Genomic DNA, 13,344 nt, shown 5'->3' on the forward strand with positions numbered 1-13,344 from the left:
GTGTCATAAATGCAAAGGGAAGGGTAAACACCTTTAAAATCCCTCCTGGCCAGAGGAAAAATCCTTTCACCTGTAAAGAGTTAAGAAGATAGGATAACCTCGCTGGCACTTGACCACAATGACCATTGAGGAGACAAGATACTTTCAAAGCTGGAGGGAGGCAGAAACAAAGGGTCTGTCTGTGTGATGCTTTTACCGGGGACAGAACAGGAATGGAGTCTTAGAACTTAGTAAGTAATCTAGCTAGATATGCGTTAGATTATGATTTCTTTAAATGGCTGACAAATTAGACTGTGCTGAATAGAATGAATCTTCTTGTCTTTGTGTCTTTCTTGTAACTTAAGGTTTTGACTAGAGGGATTCTCTATGTTTTGAATCTAATTACCCTGTAAGGTATTTACCATCCTGATTTTACAGAGGTGACTCTTTTTACCTTTTCTTATATTAAAATTCTTCTTGTAAGAAATTGAATGCTTTTTTCATTTTTCTTAAGATCCAAGGGTTTGGGTCTGTGGTCACCTATGCAAATTGGTGAGGATTTTTATCAAGCCTTCCCCAGGCAGGGGGGTGCAAGGTTTTGGTGAGGATTTTGGGGGGAAAGACATTTCCAAACAATGCTTTCTCAAAAATAAACCCAGACGTTTGGTGGTGGCAGTGGAAGTCCAAGGGCAAAAGGTAAAATAGTTTGTACCTTGGGGAAGTTTTAACCTAAGCTGGTAAAAGTAAGCTTAGGAGGTTTTCATGCAGGTCCCCACATCTGTATCCTAGAGTTCAGAGTGGGGAAGGAATCTTGACACCCTCTGATTGGAGTAACCGCCACACCTCCTCCAACCCACTGTCTTCCACAATATTCATCCTCTGCACTTTCCTCACCTTTCTCTAAGTGCTCCCCCATGTCCTCCGTCCTCACATCTCTGCAGCTTTAGCATGCTGACTGCTATGTCTGAAACAGGCTCCTTTCTCCAGTTCACCGGGCAAGCTTTCCATTCCTTCAAATCCCTTTGTAAGGTTGTTTCATCTTGTTTTGTGTCACTAATCTCCAGGAGTTATCTAATCTCACTTTCACAACCTTGATTGTATTTTAAACTGCAGTGGGTATATATAAAGGGAAACGCTACAGTGAAATAACAAACATGAAGCCCCAGTGCTATATCTTGTAACTTCCCCTGCAGCCGTTCTCTAAATTATCTCTTAACTAAAATCTAAAGACATTAGTGGGTATATATGTAAGAATAAACCATTCCTACAGTGTGGCTTTTTGTCCTTCTCTAGAGGCTGAGCCATTCAGAAGTGGAGACTATATAGCCTTTAAGATAACAGAGCTGCGTCTTTTAGCTCAGATCAAAGGTTCCAGATCCAATCCTCAGAAATAACAACTCACCCAGAGGCTGTGCTACTAACATGAAAACTTTTTAAGTACAAACTGAACAAGCTAAAGGAACAGGTCATGATTTGTCACAGACACCAAATGTTCCATTCCTCCCAACTGGCAAGGTAGATGTGCTCTCACACAAAATATGATCAATGACATAGCAGGTGAAACTACAAATATAAGAGAATTGTGTTAGTAATGCAGAACAATGAAAGTTGTCTCCAGAAAATAAAAATGTCACATGCCAATAGATGACACTGTTGAGCAGGCCACATGCAGTCACAGACGCAGCAAAGTCTATCCTGTGTACTGGTACAGCAGTGATTCTGGGCCACAGTAGCATTTTTTAAATGGATTATGTCAGTGTGTTTTTATTTCATCTTGACTAAAAATGAACCTAAGATAGTTCATAATGTCAAGAAATAAAGCCTTCTTTCAGGAGACATACAAGACATTGCACATCAGCTGCCTCCCAGGTAACCTGGATGGCAGCCTGAAAGAACTGTCCTCTCTAGGCACTAACAGATTGTTCAGCCTCCCTAATAAACTTTAGTTTCATAGATTCATAGATACTAAGGTCAGAAGGGACCATTCTGATCATCTAGTCTGACCTCCTGCACAGCGCAGGCCACAGAATCTCACCCACCCACTCCTATGAAAAACCTCACCCATGTCTGAGCTATTGAAGTCCTTAAATCATGGTTCAAAGACTTCAAGGAGCTGAGAAGCCTCCCTCAAATCAACCATGCCCCATGCTACAGAGGAAGGCGAAAAACCTCCAGGGCCTCTCCAATCTGCCCTGGAGGAAAATTCCTTCCCGATCCCAAATAGGGCAATCAGCTAAACCCTGAGCATATGGGCAAGATTCACCAGCCAGATACTACAGAAAATTCTTTCCTGGGTAACTCAGATCCCATCCATCTAATATCCCATCTCAGGGGATTTGGCCTATTTACCCTGAATATTTAAAGATCAATTATTTACCAAAATCCCATTATCCCATCATACCATCTCCTCCATAAACTTATCGAGTAGAATCTTAAAGCCAGATAGATCTTTTGCCCCCACTGCTTCCCTTGGAAGGCTATTCCAAAACTTCATTCCTCTGATGGTTAAAAACCTTCGTCTGATTTCAAGTCTAAACTTCCTGGTGGCCAGTTTATACCCATTTGTTCTTGTGTCCACATTGGTGCTGAGCTTAAATAATTCCTCTCCCTCTCCTGTATTTATCCCTCTGATATATTTATAGAGAGCAATCATATCTCCCCTCAACCTTCTTTTAGTTAGGCTAAACAAGCCAAGCTCCTTAAGTCTCCTTTCATAAGACAAGTTTTCCATTCCTCGGATCATCCTAGTAGCCCTTCTCTGTACCTGCTCCAGTTTGAATTCATCCTTTTTAAACATGGGAGACCAGAACTGCACACAGTATTCTAGGTGAGGTCTCACCAGTGCCTTGTATAACGGTACTAAAACCTCCTTATCCCTACTGGAAATGCCTCTCCTGATGCATCCCAAAACCGCATTAGCTTTTTTCACAGCCATATCACATTGGCAGCTCATAGTCATCCTATGATCAACCAATACTCCAAGGTCCTTCTCCTCTTCCGTTACTTCTAATTGATGCGTCCCCAACTTATAGCTAAAATTCTTGTTATTAATCCCTAAATGCATAACCTTACACTTCTCACTATTAAATTTCATCCTATTGCTATTACTCCAGTTTACAAGGTAATCCAGATCCTCCTGTATAATATCCCGATCCTTCTCCGAATTGGCAATACCTCCCAGCTTTGTATCATCTGCGTTGAGGATCTGCTGAAGGGGAGAGAGAGACTGGAAATGTAACTGCACTGAAACTGCAGGCTGTAGAGCAGAGCTTGAAGTTTCCTCTATGTTTTTTGTTTTTAAACAGTGTTGAGTGCATGATACATTTAATTTATGAGTACTATTTATATTAAATAAAAAGTTTCAGATGGCTAACTTGTTACAGCAGTTGAAACTCCTGGTTGATCTTTTATTACTAGGTGCTCCAGTCAAGACCAAGTAACCCCATATTCCCTCTTACCCTCCTCCTCATTCTAATTTTACAGTCCTCCTTTGGCTCTAGGCATAGGGTTATTTCTAAAGGAGTAAACAGCCACAGGGTACCAGCAAAATCATCGGCCACTAGGAAAGAGCATTTTCTTCAATCCAGGGTACATGTTTACAGCTAAAACTATTCTACTCTATACTAAACTACTGTACCCATTTATTTCAAAACTGGTCCCAATGTTAGCACTTTAATGCAACATAATATTCCAGACTAATACGGTGACTCAACAATCAAAACTATGCATCGTCAACCTGCATAGCTTTTATTTTTGGTTCAAGTCCTGCATTGCTGGAAGGATTTTGTTTCTTTTCTTTTTTCTTCCTTTTTGGCCTGTACAGAATGCCTAAGCTCACTTGCCAGTTGTCAGCCCAGCTTGTTTCTGAGGAAGGGAAGAATTCATGTGTAAAGCTCCCAGGGTCTTAAAAACATAGAAACATGTGCTGGAGAATCATTGTGCCTGGTTGGCTGACTTCAGCAATGAGAGAGAAAGAGAGAGAGGAACTGCTCAACTGACTGGAACTAAATAGGGAAGAAATTTGAATGTTCCTTTTATCTTCCACATATTCTTAAAATAATATTTAGGTAATTCAATCTTTGATAATCTCACCGTACCTACATTTCTACTGGGAAGCTTCTACTGCGGCACTACATTCATTTGGTTTAAGGACTCTTACGGACCTTCCAATAGCAACATGCTGATACGTACAGTATACAGAACGGTGAGCTTTTATAATCCCTCAAACAATACATGGAAAACAGCATTAACTACAGAATTCTCCATATTTCTGCAATGCAAAAAATTGTATCTCCAAACCCAGCCATGAACTGGGATAAAATGGGAACATCGTACAAGTGAGACATTTAATATTTTCATTTAAATAGTTGTTTTAATTGTACATATTTATATTCCAATTTCCCACACACTCCAAGCTGATGCTTAATTCGGTTCCTAGATAAACTAGCTTGTCATGAAATCTGGCAATACTGAATTTTATCTGCTTTCTCCATGCCATAAGGATAATTAATACTGTTTCAGTAACTTTAACATCCATCCTATAGAGTTATCAGACTTACAAGCAGAAGAAAATGCCTATGGAACATTACATTTAGGAAATTCGTAATCAAGTCCATGAAAGGTTAGTTTCAGGGAACAATGTAGGAATCTAAATTGAGAAACAGTTGGTCAAGAAGTAAAATGAAGCATTTTCCCTAAATAACTTTGCTAATCTACCCACTCCAAGAAAAACTTTTAAATTAGTTTGTTGGCTACAGATAATCTTTGCTGCTTAACCCATCCAACAAAAACAAACAAACAAAGAAACAAAAAAACAGAAAACATTGGCCTCATGCACACAAACACAGAGATTATCCAAACCCAAAGAGAAGTGTGGCCTTTTCTCTATGGCTTTAGCTATGGTTAGGCTGCATCATTATGGTCCAATCAACTGAAGTGATGACGATCCTTCAATTCCCACTGTTGTCCCACTGAGTTGAGGATAATTTGCACCTGACCGGATTGGGCTAGGGGATCTTGTGTGTCCTCCATTCTCCCAGAATATGAAAGTTTTTCATTTCCAGTTTGTATGTTATCCACCCCCTAACTTTCTTTTTATCTGAAGTCTCTTTTAGCTTAGTTATCTCTTCAAAAGAAAAGAGTCCTGGAGATTCCCATAAGATTTTATTTAAAATCCTCCCCTGAGACAATGTAAATGTAAAATCAATCGCAATTCATATGCCTCATGAGAAGATGAGGAGGATCCAAGAGAAACATAATGGAACAAAAAAAAATGATAAATTATACCTTGACCGGAGACAGATTTGCCTGTCATATTCCCATACAGTAACATTGTTGTGGGATGGAATATCACTTGCAGAAAACAAGGAGAAACACAGCTATAACCAGCTTTCCTTGTTTAATCCCTCTGTCAAGCTGGTATACGAGAACAGCCACAAACACAGCCAGAGAGACTGACTAACAGGCAAGATGTAATAATATGAGATTATTCAATTACTTTGTAGCAGAGGCCTTTTCATTAAGTGTTTAGTTTTACAATGCAACACCCAATCAAAAAAGGCCTCGTTACATTTATTCTTACCTAATGGAGCAAATAAAAAGGCCACATGAAATAGGATGTGCCTTCAAAGGTCTGATGCATTGTAACATACATTGTATATAGACTTCAACACCCCTCTATTTCTGCCTATTCAGTATTGCCACATTTATACTTGTGCCTTTCTAGACCAGCTAGCCAGCTGTACATAATTGCATCAAATAGATACCACGTCTTTCAATATTAGTCCTTCATATTCATATAATTGAGAAGGAATAAGCCCCTAGCAATTCCACTTGGGGAACCAGGCATCTCAGAAATGTATTTACAAATGAATCTCTCACCTCTTTGGGGAAGCTAAGTTCTGTCAATGCAGCAATAAAACGTCTTCAAGTGCAGGATCCCTGATGTTATTACGATACAATAGTATTTTACTTTCATTAAATAATTGGAAGATGGGAATGGCTACAAGAGTCTCAGCATTTCTGAAGAAAAGCACCTGTGGGGAGATCTAGGTTCAAATCTTGAATATCTCAAAAGACATGTGATTTAGTAGATCCTGGGAAACATTACCCTACAATAAAACATGCTGGACAAAGCAGTTACTTAGAACACCTGTATGCTTGATGCCACCTTAAACCTCCCTCTTATGTCCCCCCTCCCATCCAAATAAATGAGAGGCAATAAGAAACCATTTGTGATTGGCACTTCAGTCTGATTTGGAAGGATTAGAGCTATGGCCCCAAATATTTCACAAATGCTGTAGCCTTAAAACAGTGCAAGATGCATTCAATAGGTTAATGAGAAGCAATAGCAGAAAAACTCCACATAACAGAGTGGTCCACAAATCCTCAACAGTTTCCATTCTGTCATCTGCTCCAGCTAACAGCAGCAGGAGCAGCTTTCTGTACTCGCATATTCATCGCTTCAGAGCAGACTGAAATGCATAGAGGGGGGAAAAACATGATTTGTGAAAATACAGAGACTCCCATTGAAGTTATTGCGTGGGCTTTTTGCTTGTGTGTGAGAGAGAATTCCTTTGGACTCAGACCAAAAATAAAAGCTTTCAAATGCTATTTTACCAACATTTCTCACTCTAGATCATTATTTTACAGGTACTTTAGCTTTGCAAATACTAGGTAAATCAAAAAATAAAGCAAATAGAGGTGGGGAGGTGCAAATGACAAGCAGAATCCACAACACACCTACACAGTGTCACCACGCATTATAGGTGATCCATACTCATCTTTTAGCTTCTTTCTAGATGAAACAAATCAAGCATAAACAATGTAAAGAGGAAGAAGGGGCAGGCAAGCCCCTGGATTTACCTTTTGGATGGTCCCTCCTAAAACTTCTCCAAAGGAAATTAAAAATTCCTCCGATGAACGTGGATTCTTCTTTTCTGTTTATTTTTTCAAGTCACATAGGAGCAAAATGATTAGTTTTCAAAGGTTCCATTTACTGATCTTCCATCCCCAGCAAAATGTGTCCAAAAGACTATGTCAAAAGTGAGCCCAGAACTCAAAAGCAATTGGGAAAGGATGTTTGGTGGGGGAGGTGGCTGGGGGACCAGACTGTGAAATTGAGTGGCCTGAGTATATTAATCTCCACTGTACACTATACCTGGCTTCTTGCTCACCAAAAACTGTAGTCCAAACTGTCAGTAGTAGCCTCCAATAGCTGCTGTGTGTACTGCAGATGGTAGGTCTCACTGTTACCTTCTCAGATGGGTAGAGGATTCAAAGAACAGCAAAACCCAGGGTCCCCTCCAAACCAGGTGGATTGCCAGTCACTAACTCACTCAGTCCAATTAATCAAGACAAGAATGGCTCTGTCACCAGAAGTATCTCCTTCCAGAGTTCACAGGATTATGGCAAGGTTATTAATCTTCCTTTGCTGCATCCCCCCACCCCCTACATTCAGCAGCCTGCATTGAGATGATTGCCAGCTCTGTCTCTGTCCCTGTTCTACTGCATTTTGCTCAGCCCTCTGTTGCTGCAAGTGAAACACAGAGGAGGGAGGAATACTAATAAGGTGGTTAGCTACAGTTTCTTCAAGGCATTCTACGTACTCTGTGTGTGTTGTGTGATTGTGCATGTGTATTTTCTGTGGGGAAGTCTCTAGATTTAGTTGCAGGTCAAATGGGAAACTGTTTCCACACTGCTACAGAAGCCTGAATTAATCTGGATTATTACTTTCAAGGAATATCAGAGCCAGAGATCTTATTTTATTTAGGATAAAAGGAGGATGCTAAATGCTTTAGAAGCCTGGGGCCATAGCCTGGCAGTTGTGAGAGAAACAATGTTCAGAGAGAGATGCATTAGGTTAATAAAAAGGCTCAAAGGGACCTAGGCAATATTTTAAATCCACCGCTACACTACATATACAAGATTTTTAAAAGCAGCCCCTTCCTATCAATCTTGAGATGGGAAACAAATATTCAAAGATGAGTGATTATTGGTATAAAAAGAGACAGATTTTTGATTAGGTGAAAAAACATTAGTGAGTCAAGCAGGGTTTGAATTGATAGACATAAAACATTATGGTTCCAGGGGTGCTTGATAATTCTCTGTTTCTCAATGAGATCTATTCTTCTACAGAAATACTTCAGTGATGTGAAATGAGTTTGGAGTTATCAGCACAGTGTACTTCAATAATATGATGCCATGCAGCCAACAGAATGGATTTGTAGTCTATTGGTTAAGTAGTGACCCTTCACTGGTGCATTAGCCTTTGAGCATCTGGGGTGTACAAATCCTAGCTGCGGAGCACCATCCACATTGTGGTTCGCTCTCTTGGAAGACGCTGCTCAGCCAGTGATGTTTTACTGGGTTCTTCTGTTTACGTTCAGCATTCAAGAGATGTTCTGCAGGTAATCTCTTATTTATAATCCCAGTCTTTTCCAGCAGATTACACTATATATTACTCAATTCAGGAACCAGAGGAAGGGAAACCTACAAACAAAAGAAAAAAACTTTTAAAGATAGGTGTATATTTTTTAATGTTATGACTGTGTTTAGACTGGATGGCTCAGAGGAGTGGTAATGAGATATCGAGCCTTCCAAATTAAGAGTTTGAATCCAACGTGGACCAGCAGTAAGTGTTATCAATACCAGATAGAGATAGCTGGTCAATGATATATGTGAAATGAGTTTTGTGATCTCAGCATACATATGCCCATATCGCAAATGGAACTTTCACAATTAGCTTTAGACAAACCCCTTATTGGTAGCATTGGGTCATGGACTGAAAAATAAATGGTGACTGAATGGCCACAGAGATGGAATTATCTTCCCACGGTTTTAACTGGTCCTTCCTGGACAGGGTTCAGACCTTTTTTGGTTGGGCAGCATGGGGAAACTGCCTCTGGCACTGCTATTACTGCTCAGAATAATGTTCAGGGCAAACAATTCCACACCTATCAGAAACCCATATAATCAGTGGGAATATAGTAAGTACTGAATAAAGATGAACTGTTGGTAACTGAACCCTACAACTATCAAACTCTGGACTGTGGGCTCACCAGATCATTCAATTTAAATGGGGCTGGATCTGTTTTGCATTTCGATGGGAAAACAGAAGATGCTATAAGGAACTGATTCAGAAGATTGAAAAATAGCCTTCTACCACTGACCAACCAACCCTAATTTAGTTTATGCTCCAATTTTAACATAAAATGATTTATATAAAAAAAATCTCAGAACAAGATGTGTTAAGCATAACTGTTCCAACTCCCTTTGTTTTTATGTTTCAATTCTTTCCCTTCCACACCACCCACAATTACTACCATCACTGTCTGTAAACCCCTTAAGGAAGGAAGATAATTTTCCTAAATCACAAACATCAATGACACTAACCAAACAATGGGAACAAAAGATGCTCTTCTTTTCAAATAAGGACCAAACCAATACTCCACCATGGTATTAGTAGGCTCAATGATTCTCAAGAAGCTAGGTTTTCCACTTGTGGTCATTAAATATCCCATAGAACTTCTTGTAAGGAAGCACCAGTGTCCTGGTCGAGTTCCAGTGTGGACAATCACAATCTGTCACACTAAAGTTATCTGTTTAGTTCAGGGATGGGCAAACTTTTTGGCCCGAGGGCCACATCAGGGTGCGAAACTGTATGGAGGGTCGGGTAGGGAAGGCTGTGCATCCCCAAACAGCCTGGCCCCCGTCCCCTATTCGCCCCCTCCCACTTCCTGCCCCCCAACTGCCCCCTTCTGGGATCCCCCACCCCAAACTGCACCCCCAGGATCCCACCCCCTATCCAACTCCCCCTGCTCCCTGTACCCTGACTGCCCCGACCTAGCCACACCCCCTGGCAGGCTCCCTAGGACTCCCACGCCCTATCCAACCCCCCTGTTCCCGGACCCCTGACGGCCCCAAAACCTCCGCCCCATCCAACCACCCCTGATCCCTGTCCTCTGTCTGCCCCCCAGGATCCCCCACCCCTAACTGCCCCCTGTCCCCTGACTGCCCCCCAGGACCCGCTATCCAACCCCCCCACTGCCATGTGTGCGCCGCCACCCCCCACTTACCATGCTCCTCAGAGCAGCAGGAGCTTGCATCCCCACTGCCTGCATTGTGGCAATGCTGCGGGGGAGGGGGAACCGCGGGAGAGGGGGCAGGGGCTAACCTCGCCAGCCAGGAGCTCAGGGGCTGGGCTGGATGGTCCCATGGGCCGGATGTGGCCCATGGGCCGTAGTTTGCCCACCTCTGGTCTAGTTACAGCTGACTAAAGCATTCTATACTTCCGGTCCCAAGCATTGTTGTGGTGTGTGTTGTCAAATAACTGTAACCACGAAGATGGTTTGAGGAATTCACACCTTATACTTAAAAATTCAGGGATCCTATTGAATAAGAGTTTCTATATGAAAGAGACTTTCCATTATAATTTATTATTTCTGCCTTAAATTAAACTACATATGAAAGAATGGATTTTAATAAAGGATGCTCTAGAATAAATGATTGTTAGCAGCAATTCTCAAACTATAGTCACTTGGCTACCAGTCTCATTCAGTCTCTGAAGAGGTCCATATTATAAGAATAGATGTCTCTGCAGATAAGATAAGAAGCAATGGACTTAAATTGCACCCAGGGCAGTTTAGGTTGGACATTAGGAAAAACGTTGTGTCAGGTTGGTTAAGCACTGGAATAAATCGCCTAGGGAGGCTATGAAATTTCCATCATTGTGGATTTTTAAGAGCAGGTTAGAAAAACACCAGTCAGGGATGGTCTAAATAATACTTAGTAGCACCTCAAATGCAGGGGACTGGACTAGAACACCTCTCAAGATCCCTTCCAGTCCTATGATTCTATGTCAATTTTGCCCCCTGCCACAAATGATCATGCCATGCTAATTTGCAATTGGGACAAAATATCTTCTGGAGTTTCAAGTTACTTTTACAGGATTCTTATTCAATCAAAACTACCACTAAGATCCCATCAAAGCCTCTAATCACAGTCAGTTTGTGCAGTTTAGACAACCAAATGGCAAAAACTAGAGCCATCTACAAAAAATACAAATCAGACAGATATGTCAAGTATCAGAAGGGTAGCCGTGTTAGTCTGAAACTGTAAAAGTGGCAAAGAGTCCTGTGGCACCTTATAGACTAACAGATGTATTGGAGCATAAGCTTTCGTGGGTGAATACCCACTTCGTTGGATGAATACATTCACCCAAGAAAGCTTATGCTCCAATACGTCTGTTAGTCTATAAGGTACCACAGGACTCTTTGCCACTCAGACAGATGTGGTTTCTCTAGAGCTCCTTCTCTTAATTTCCAGCCTACACCTTCCTCTCCCTGAATATAGCTGATCTTCCTGTTAAGTTCTTACCAAAGCTCACCTAGACTAGTCACTTATCAACATGGAGCGTCTCTTTGAAAACACCTGCTGGGATTTAGCTACAAATAAACACATGCCACTCTGGTTTTGCAGGGCCTTCACTAGGAGTAACACTTAGTCAGGAAGCATCATGGCTGTATGGCCTCAACCCAGGTACTGAATTATCTATATAGCTTATCACTCTGTAAATGAGACTAAATAATGGTATGAGTACCTTTCCCAGACTTGAAGAAGAGTTCTGTATAGCTCCAAAGCTTGTCTCTCTCATCAACAGAAGTTAGTCCAATAAACAATATTACTTCACCCCTCTGGTCTTTTTAATGTCCTGGGACGGTCATGGCTACAACAAATTGGTATAAGCAATGACATGATAATAATTGTGTTGAAGCCTGTGAGCATGCCCAGTGTGAAGCAGCTGTTCCTAGAAGGCTATGCAGACTCAGCTTTGTGGTTAGCAGAAGTGTCTTATGCTCTAATAAATTTGTTAGTCTCTAAGGTGCCACAAGTACTCCTTTTCTTTTTGCGAATACAGACTAACACGGCTGCTACTCTGAAACCTGTCATTATGCAAGGCACTGAATTTAGCCGTATAGAGTGGAAATCTGTCAACTTCATGAAAAAACTCGCACACATACAGACAGACATCATCTTCCTCTCCAAATGCAAACAGATGGACATCATACCGAAAGGACTGAAGGTAAAAAATCCATTACAATCTACATACCACACAGACTATGCTGACAGCTTGTGCCACACACTCTCAAAGAAACTGTGGAACCACCTGATCAACATCCTCTACAGCAAACAGGGAAAGATTAAGAATGAGCTCTCAAAACTGGATACTCTCATAAAGAACCAACCTTCCACACAAACTTCCTCGTGGCTGGACTTTACAAAAACTAGACAAGCCATTTACAAAACACACTTTGCTTCTCTACAAAAGAAAAAGGACACTAAGCTATCTAAACTACTATATGCCACAAGGGGCCACAACAATGGTTCCCGTAACCCACCCAGCAATATTGTTAATCTATTCAACTATACTCTTAGCCCAGCAGAAGAATCTGTCCTATCTCGGGGCCTCTCCTTTTGCCCCTCCACCCCCACGAACATGATACAGTTCTGTGGTGACCTAGAATCCTATTTTCGACGTCTCAGACTCAAGGAATATTTCCAACACACCTCTGACCAACATATTAACCCACAGAGACCTTCCTGTCAACACTACAAAAAGAAGGATTCTGGGTGGACTCCTCCTGAAGATCGAAACAGCACCCTGGATTTCTACATAGACTGCTTCCACTGACGTGCACGAGCTGAAATTGTGGAAAAGCAGCATCGCTTACCCCATAACCTCAGCCATGCAGAACACAGTGCCATCCACAGCCTCAGAAACAACTCTGACATCATAATCAAAAAGGCTGACAAAGGAGGTGCTGTCGTCATCATGAATAGGTCGGAGTATGAACAAGAGGCTACTAGGCAGCTCTCCAACACCACTTTCTACAAGCCATTACCCTCTGATCCCACTGAGAGTTACCAAAAGAAACTACAGCATTTGCTCAAGAAACTCCCTGAAAAAGCACAAGAACAAATCCGCACAGACACACCCCTAGAACCCCGACCTGGGGTATTCTATCTGCTACCCAAGATCCATAAACCTGGAAATCCTGGACGCCCCATCATCTCAGGCATTGGCACCCTGACAGCAGGATTGTCTGGCTATGTAGACTCCCTCCTCAGGCCCTTCGTTACCAGCACTCCCAGCTATCTTCGAGACACCACTGACTTCCTGAGGAAACTACAGTCCATTGGTGATCTTCCTAAAAACACCATCCTAGCCACTATGGATGCAGAAGCCCTCTACACCAACATTCCACACAAAGATGGACTACAAGCCGTCAGGAACAGTATCCTCGATACTGTTACGGCTAACCTGGTGGCTGAACTTTGTGACTTTGTCCTGACCCATAACTATTT

At 41.7% G+C, this 13,344-nt stretch overlaps 1 protein-coding gene across 1 annotated transcript in view; it reads right to left on the reverse strand.

The window, feature by feature from the left end:
• LRRC4C (leucine rich repeat containing 4C) overlaps positions 1 to 13,344 on the reverse strand; it is a 1,007,170-nt gene that overhangs the window by 916,929 nt on the left and 76,897 nt on the right. Inside the window, exon 2 of the mRNA XM_038407809.2 lies at positions 6,844 to 8,469. The gene's annotated coding sequence lies outside the window, so the exon portion shown is untranslated. The remainder of the gene's footprint in view (positions 1 to 6,843; positions 8,470 to 13,344) is intronic.

Source organism: Dermochelys coriacea, chromosome 6, assembly GCF_009764565.3.
Source record: "Dermochelys coriacea isolate rDerCor1 chromosome 6, rDerCor1.pri.v4, whole genome shotgun sequence".
Classification (NCBI taxonomy): domain Eukaryota; kingdom Metazoa; phylum Chordata; order Testudines; family Dermochelyidae; genus Dermochelys; species Dermochelys coriacea.